Raw genomic sequence first — 8,334 nt, forward strand, 5'->3', positions numbered from 1 at the left:
AATGCAAAACTCAGAAATTTGTTCTGGAAATCATATAATTCTTGAGGTTTAGGAAAAGCAACAGCTTCTAAGCAAGAACAGGGAAAACTGTATTTTAACTGAATTGTGAAGGAACATTTCCTGCTTGTTTATCAGAAAAGCTTCAGAACACACATCATGTTTTTTTGTATAAATATAGCAAAAATTGTCTTATTTTTTTCCTTCTCAATTAACAGCTTTAACTTCCATAAGGCAAATAAAACTTATTGCAATGTATCACCAAGTATCAAGCAATCTGGGATAAATACCTGGTTAATTAATACATTAATTAAAAGGGCATTTAAAATTGTATTTTTCTGCATGGAAGTTTCTTCCTGTGCCATGATCCTATGTATGCTCCAGGGAACCCTTGGAACAACAGATATTATTATAAAGAAAGTGTGCAATACTGCGTCTAGATAATGTTTGATCTTGAACATTTCTGTATGTCACTTCTCAACCCTCTGTGATTGTGCAGGGGCAACCCTCTTACTAATGTCTTGGTCTCCTTTTTCTATAGTGACGGGAGTTCCCAGTCCACCCTTTGCCATGAAAATCCTTTCCTTTCTCTTTGCTCTCCTCTTGGTGGTATTTTATGGAGCTGCAGGTAAGGTTTAAGTGAAGATGAGGAGCTAAATAGATAGAGATACTGCTGTCTTAATAGTTATCTTGTCCCCTTTTGGAAGTGGCCAAGCTGCCTTCTGCAAAGAACCTTCACACGTATTATCAAAACTTGTTGGCAGATTGCAGATGATACATGAATTAGCAGGCAAACACTTCAGCCATCAGTTCAGTGCCTTTGCTATGTCTCTGAAAATCCAGTCTGAGTTGAAAGCAATAGGGGCAACCCTAATGTTGCCATTCAGCACCAGCATTTTCCCCATTAAAGCTTGCAGACTCTTACACTTAAATAAATTTATCTCTGGGTCACCCTACAACAAACACTCATAGTCAGATATTGTCAAGCCACACAGAAAAAGACTAGGAGTCTGGTCTCATGCTCTCCAAATAGCTTTTGCTTCAGAACCTTGTACTTGGGGTGAGCAAGCAGAAGATCATGAGTTAAGATTGAAATGGTACTGGGTGGAGAAACCTGTGCAACGTAAGTGGTGGTGTAAGGCTGTGCCTGTTGGGGGGACGCTAAAGAGTTTTGGAACCCAAAACCCACCTTACTGTCCAGAAAAAGGGACTGTGTTTAAACACCATCCCTAAAAATGGGACAACTACAGTGCAGGGCACTGCATGCACAGCCAGGTGGAGGTTTAAGGTTGATTTCTGTGGGAAGAGGATGGGAAGTGCCCTCTGGGGGATTAAGGATGGGAAAAGACTGTGATGAATTGCATATCAGGAATGTGGGAGAAGGATCATATATGCTTGACCGATCTTATTCTTACCTGGGCTTCTGCTTATGGCAGTTCTTACAGGCAGGACACTGGGCAAAGTGTTCCTTTGGTCTATGTCCTCATTTCACACACAGATACACCCAGGGACGTTTGGGCTGTTTTTAGCAGGACCTACTTTCTGTGTGTACTACAGCAAGAAATTTATCTGTTAGAAAGTGTTTCTGAGAGCTGAGAGTGCTCACAGTCATCTCTGCAATGCCCCACAGACAGCTAGTTTGGGACCAGAAGTGTTTTATTCACCCTCCCCACACTCCTTTATTCCTGCCTGGAATTTCCTGCATACTGCTGTGTGTGCATACACGCTACCACTCACGTGTTGTGAATCTGACACACCAAGGATGGATGTCTACATATGTAATATCCAGTATCTGTTTGCTGGAACAGTCTCTCCACTTTCTGGATGTGCTGGACTTAGTGGGGTTGCACGGATGAGCTGTGAAGCTGGAATGAATTAGTTCTTGTGCAGTCAATCGAGTGCATCCAGAATGCATCAGCGCACCAGGCTACATCTTTATTAATCAACCAAACAGGCAACATGCTGCCTAATTAGTAGTCTGCTCCCTTGAGTAATTTTGACTGCTGACAACTAGCCCTTTCACAGATAAAACCTGTTCTCGGAATAGCACAGGCTGGTGGCCATTCCCAAAAGGCAGTTTGAATGTGGATATCCTATTTTAATAGGGGGATTAAAAGGCAAAGAAAGTTTAGCCATGTGGAGCAGTGCCATGCTGCTCAGCCTCAGACCCAGAGGACAATGCCTGACATGCTGGTTTTAGTGGCATGGAAGTGGTTGTTCTACATGCATTGTTGAATTTATCCATGTATTGGAGCCATCTATATGGACTGCTACACACCAGGACCTGTTGAGACATGGGCAAAATTTGTAAGGAGGGAAATAGGCCAAATCTATGGAAATCTGGATGCACAGAGATCCTCATCTCTCTGCCCTAGAAGTAGCAGCCTCTCAGCTGAACTGGTGCATGTGTCCTTAACTGTGACCTCTAAGACTCTAAGAGCTGGTTAAGTGTCCATTTACTGCTTTCTATCAGGTCTCTGGTGTCTATCCCTGAAATCTGAATTCCTAAGGGAGTCTTAGGCTTGTAGACACAGTTCTTATATCTCAAGAAGGAATTATAGCATTTGCTTTGTTTTCAACCTTCCTTCTCTAAGGGTTGCATTAGGACTGTCATGACTTTGGGCACCATTTTGCCATGGTGTCGGCTCATGGGAATTTAGCAAAATGCAAAACCCCAGCAGAAACAACTGTGTCCTGCTTTTTACAGGCTCAGCAAAACCTACAGGACCTATTATGCGATGCGGATATCGTGGGACTTTCTGCTTCCCTGGGGTATGCCCCCGGGGCAACATTTACCTGGGAGTATGTCGTTTGGGGCATTCTTGCTGTAAATGGTAAGTTCAGGATTTAAGTGGGGCAAAGATGACTTTCCAAATTTTCATTTAAGTCCTATGTGGCAGGATTTTCCCCATCAGCCTAAGCCTGAACCCCCTGAAATATTCTTTCCTTTGTGTAGGTTGTAGTGTGTCTCATTGCAGAGGATCTCCAAGGATGTGGGATGATCTTTTCTTTACATTGTTGGATGCAGGGAACCATCGTACTCGTCATTATTCATCATTATTCTTTCAATAAAAGCAAGAACCGGGGAGGCTGTATGGCTGCTGTGTGTGGTGGTGTCATTCATTTCCCTGGAAGTGCCATTTTCCACTAGAAATTTGAACAAGAATTCTGAAATCAGGTGAAACCTGACAGGAATGTGTAGTTTATTGCCCCCTCTTGGGTTGCTGATCGAATGAGTGCTGGCATGTTCTCCACCTATGCCTGCTAAGAGTCGTCTGCCATGACCAAAGCTGGGATCAGTCACCATTTCCATAAGGAGCATAAAAGTCTTCTCCAGTGTGGTGCTTTATAGCACGTCTGCTCTGAAAACTGGGTTCCCACCTCCTGCTTTCAGACCTGGAAACAGCACCTTGTCTCATTCACAGGAGCTAAGAAGGACACACTGAGCAGAACAAAAGGAGGCAGGTGACCCCATTTTCAAATCTGAAGCCTGGTTTTACCTTTGGTGATTTTGCCTGTCATAAGTTTGGAATAAATCTGCAAGATGTGTATCAGTTGCAGTAGCAAATGAGGAGATCACAGTTAGACCTAAGACATGGCTTGAGGCAATTAGACAACATGTACGAAAGGCCAACGCTCCTGCTACTTCAGTCACTCCTCTTGCAAGAGGTTTCTCCTGCCCTGCCCTGAACCCTAATAGAAAACTCGGAAGGGGACAGTTACTCAGTGAGCTCCTGTCTCTGCAGTTGTTCTTGCATGGTCAGGAGCACCCTTCTGCAGACAAATCAGCCTTTGTGGCTGCGGCTAGTAAACAGTTTTATGCCCTGAGACTAGCTGGCAGGGCAGAGCTCATGCATGTACAGTCAAACTCAGCCTCCAAAGCAGGGCAGCCTCAGCCTGTTCCATGTGCTCATGCTGCCTCCTGAGCTGCAGAATCCCAGACTGGTTTGGGTTGGAGGGGACCTTATAGCTCACCTAGTTCCAACTCTTCCATCTTCCACTAGACCAAGTTGCTCCAAGCTCCATCCAACCTGGTCTTGAACACTGCCAGGGAATCCATCCCTGGAAGTCCTGCCCAGCTGTTGCCAGGGATGGAGCCCTGGACAATGAGCGCTGTGCCAGAATAACCTTTCTGAAACATCAGTCTGGATGTAACCACCCTTTCCCACAAGCAGAGGGAATTTAATAGCAAACACAGCCAGGCTGAGATAGATAACTGCTCTTATGACACATCATTGTGGGTAAAGGGAACACCTGTATCGCTGAAAAACAGTGGGAGCTGACCTCAGCTTTCACATGGCCTGTGTGAAGGGCAGCACTCATGGGTGCTCAGCAAAGGTAGGAGCAGTAATGGTTGGCTTTTAAGGGAAGTAGCCAACCTAAGTGCTACATGCAAACAACTGGCTTGAAGCCCTGAGTTTGCCATTTGTTGCAGAGCATCTCCCTTCAAAGCAGATGTTTGTGCAAATGAGTCTGTCACCATTGAAACCACAGCCCTGACAAGGGCAGGAAACTGGGCCAACAGCCATCTTTGCAGGGATTCCCCTGGATGGAGACGTGAGGAAGTTGCCAAGTAGAACCAAACCAGCAATTTACAGTTTATGTCCTAAGTTTTGCACAACCCATGGTAGGTGAGTGCTTCTTTCGCAAACTAGAATGGCACAAGTTGCTTGGCTCAAGGACTGAGGACTTTGCAGAGAGGGTTCAGTCCTTGCTATTTTAGATTCAGCTCTGGAGATGATCCAGTGTCTGTAGCCAGCATCAAGCAGAATACTGCATCATCACGCTTTTCACTCACTGCCACAAATAGCTGCCCTTGCATTTATCACTGGGGAATGGCTTAAAGAGCCAACTTACAGTGAAGCTAGGCTGACACCTCACCGCTAGGATCCATGCTGCATATCTCCTCCCTGCTTCTTACCCCAGTTCCATCTCCCCAGCACTCAGTGCATGTTTGAATTCATCTCACAACTCTCACCAGGAGGTGGAGAGGCTGGAATGGGAAATAGCAGACAGAGAGCATCAGAACTGGTAGAGTGGGACTGCCCATGCCATGGCCAGATGCAAGGATATGCAGCAGCTAAATTTCATTTCAGATGCACATCAAGCCCTGGGTGAAAATGGCTGGTCATGCAAAATCACAGTGTGTGCCCCTAGGATTCTGCTACACTCCCCAACAGTATTCCCCAATGTCACTCTTTTAGCACAGTCCCTGTCTCTCTGCACAGGTGGAGACAGAGGACACTGTTTCATGGCACACAGGCATGAAGAATAGACCTGCTCACCCCAGTGCCACAGCAGACCTCTTTGCACATGAAGCTTCCCTGGACAAGACAGATGCTCCCAGCACCTCACTGGGGGCACAGCAGTGCTCACAGCACCACCTGGGTCTCTCATTTCCATGGTGTTTTTGCTCAGTCATGGCTGCTCACTGTGGACAGCCAGGAAAAGGGAAAAAGCTTTGGCCCATTTCTTTTCATATCTGCTGAGCTGTCATGGCATTAAGACCCACAGGAGGTGATGGGTTGGGAGCAGCACATGTGGTGGTCGGGCTCCTTGTGGAGCTTTGTTAAGGTGGCAGTTAACTACATCTCTGCCGTTGCTCTTTAACACATGCAGTAGCTCAGTTTTGGGGTGGTGGAGTTAATAAGAAGCTGTCCAGAGTGCCGTGACCACCACGACAGAGTAGCATTGTCTGCCAAGTGATCCCCGTGGTGACAGACCTGCAAGTACTTTGTACAATTTCCCTCAGTGGGAGGAGAAATTGAGGCAGGAAAGAGCAATGAAATAGGAAAGAGCGTATGAAATATGACAGGGGGGTTGGAACTAGATGATCTTAAGGTCCTTTCCAACCCTAACCATTCTATGATGAGGTGTTGGGATAAAAAGTATCTTCATGTATAATTCAACAAATATGCATTATGCACGGTATGCTTTTAGCATATATGCACATATATGTGTATGCTTGACATGTCTGCAGCAAGGCTGAAAAAGCATGTAAAGATGGCACCACCAATACATGAAGAACCAATAAAGGGTTACATACAGCAAACTCTTAAGACAACAAGGTCACAATTAGAGGTTGTCATTCACTGGGTTGCCAGTTGGACGGAGATGTCATCCCATGTGGCATCCTCCCAGTTATTTTCAAGTGAAGCATTGAGAGCACGCTTCACTCGGGGGGAGGAACACAGAGCTCCTTTGTGTTGTGAAAGCAGATTGCCTGCCAAGGTCTAACGAACAAGGATGCAGTGTGTCCCAAGACGTGTCCAGCAAACCACAGCACTGGATGGCCCTTACGCAAGGTGGGATGACACAAGACCCTGGGCTGGAGGCCTGGGAATCCTTCTCAGAGGTGTCAGAAGAAGAAGCTGATGCTTCTATTTCCCTGGCAGGGGGAAAAACAGGAAAAGGAGCTGTTGGGCTGGACATTTTGAGGTGACAGACATCCCGAGGGACACTTTGCCAAGGAGAGGCTGCCACCATTCTGCTGCTGGGATCCGAGAGGCTGTGGGAAGCTCCTACTCCCGGGCTGTCAAGCACATCCTCCTGGTCACATCTGCTCCTGGACGGGCTGTCCCCTCTCCTCAGTCCCGTCCCTGTGCAGGTGCTACACCACACACAGGCAGGGACCCTGCTGGTCATCTCTGCCTCCTTTCTCTTCTCCCCAGAGCTGTGACCTTGCCAGCAACATCCAGCCATGCGGATCCTGCCTCTCCTCTGTGCTCTCCTCTTCCTGATGCTCCAGGGAGCAGCAGGTAAGAAATGTTGGGGGGGATGTGGAAGCTTTGTCCTTTGTCAGTATTTTGCAGGGAGGATTTTCGAGCTGAGTCACGTGTGATGTCTCCTGGTTGCTGTGGCATCTTCCCTGGGGTCTCTCACATCCCATTCCTTTAAGGAAAGTCTCCTACTGCAGGTTCTGCAGTTGGGTCTGGAGCTGGGACCTTGTAACAAAGCTCTTGTGCTCCACAGACAAGGATTTGCTACCTTCCTCATGCCTCCTGGCCTTCCTCATGCCTTTCTGAGTCAGCAGCCCTGGGCAAAGCAGCAGTGGTGGAGAGGAGGAGGAGGGAGGAAGGCAGATCCTGCTTCCACCCTCGGAGTCCTCCCTTGTGCCAGAAGGGATGCAGCAAACATGTTGGAGAGCCTCTCCTGGAGGCTGCTGAGGGATGGTAGACAGTGTTGCCCATCCAAGTGCCATAAACATCACCTTGATTTCTGCTGCAGATGCGTTTGTGGCAGGGGACAGCTTGGCCGCTCATGGACCAGGGGCTGTGCTCAGCATCTCAGCAAGGCTGTGCTGAAGGTCTCCTCTTTCTACCCTCTGCAGGGAAGACCCTGTCTCTCGGATCACCCCAGGACTGTGAGCGCCGTGGGGGCTTCTGCTCTCATGGGTCGTGCCCTCTGGGGATCGGTCGTGTTGGCCTTTGCTCCGAGCACGAGTTCTGCTGTCGGAGGTAGGTTCGGGGCTGCCTGGTGGGGTTAGAGGTGAGGCTGTTGGAGAAGGAGGGGCAGAATGTGCAGCCCAAGGGCATGGGGACATCCCGGAGCCCTCACTGGTGGGGCAGGCACTGCCAGATCTTTCTTCCTGCAGCCGATGGTATCCTTGATGGGCTCCTGGGTTCCTGATGCCAATATCCAAGCAACCCCCTGAGACCAGCCCATGCCCTCCTAGCATGCTTGAGGTGATGCTGCATGGAGGCACCAAGCACTGCTGGGACCACCAGCAACCCTGGATAGCTGGACCATGGTCCTGTGGGAATTCCCTTTCCCCAGCGTCCCCAATACAAGGTGGTGGTTTGCATTCCCGCTGAGAGGTGTGTGTGTGTGTCTGTCCTCAGGGAGCAACGTGCGGCCATGCATCTCTTGTCTCTGCGTGCAGGGAAGGGCAGAGAACATGGGGTGAATTCCTGATAGGCAGGCACCCACATACACACACACAACCCACCCTCATCTGCCCTCTCTCCAAGCTGGCCCAAGCCACAGCAGTGTGGGAAATGCTGGGACCCCAAAACCAGCCTTCTCTCTCAGCAAGGGCATCCCTGCACTTCACATCCCAGGTCAGAGATGGGGGGTTGATAGCAACCTCCTATCTTCAGTGGGTGCCTGCTGGTTATCTACTGGGTCCTAGGCTCGGTCAGGAGTCCATGTGGGGCTGTTTCACAGAACGTGCTGTTCTGGTGGCATGGGGTCCATCCCCAGGTGTGGGGCACGAGTGCGTGGCACTGGAGGGTCTTGTGGTGTCCAGGGGTAGCAGGGGATGTGGGAGAAATCATTCTGCCCCTGAGGAAACAGACACTGATAGCTGTGCCAGGGGGTCAGTTGGGAGCGTGGGGT

Source organism: Nestor notabilis, unplaced genomic scaffold (assembly GCF_000696875.1).
Source record: "Nestor notabilis isolate BGI_N333 unplaced genomic scaffold, ASM69687v1 scaffold27976, whole genome shotgun sequence".
In the NCBI taxonomy this organism is placed as follows: domain Eukaryota; kingdom Metazoa; phylum Chordata; class Aves; order Psittaciformes; family Psittacidae; genus Nestor; species Nestor notabilis.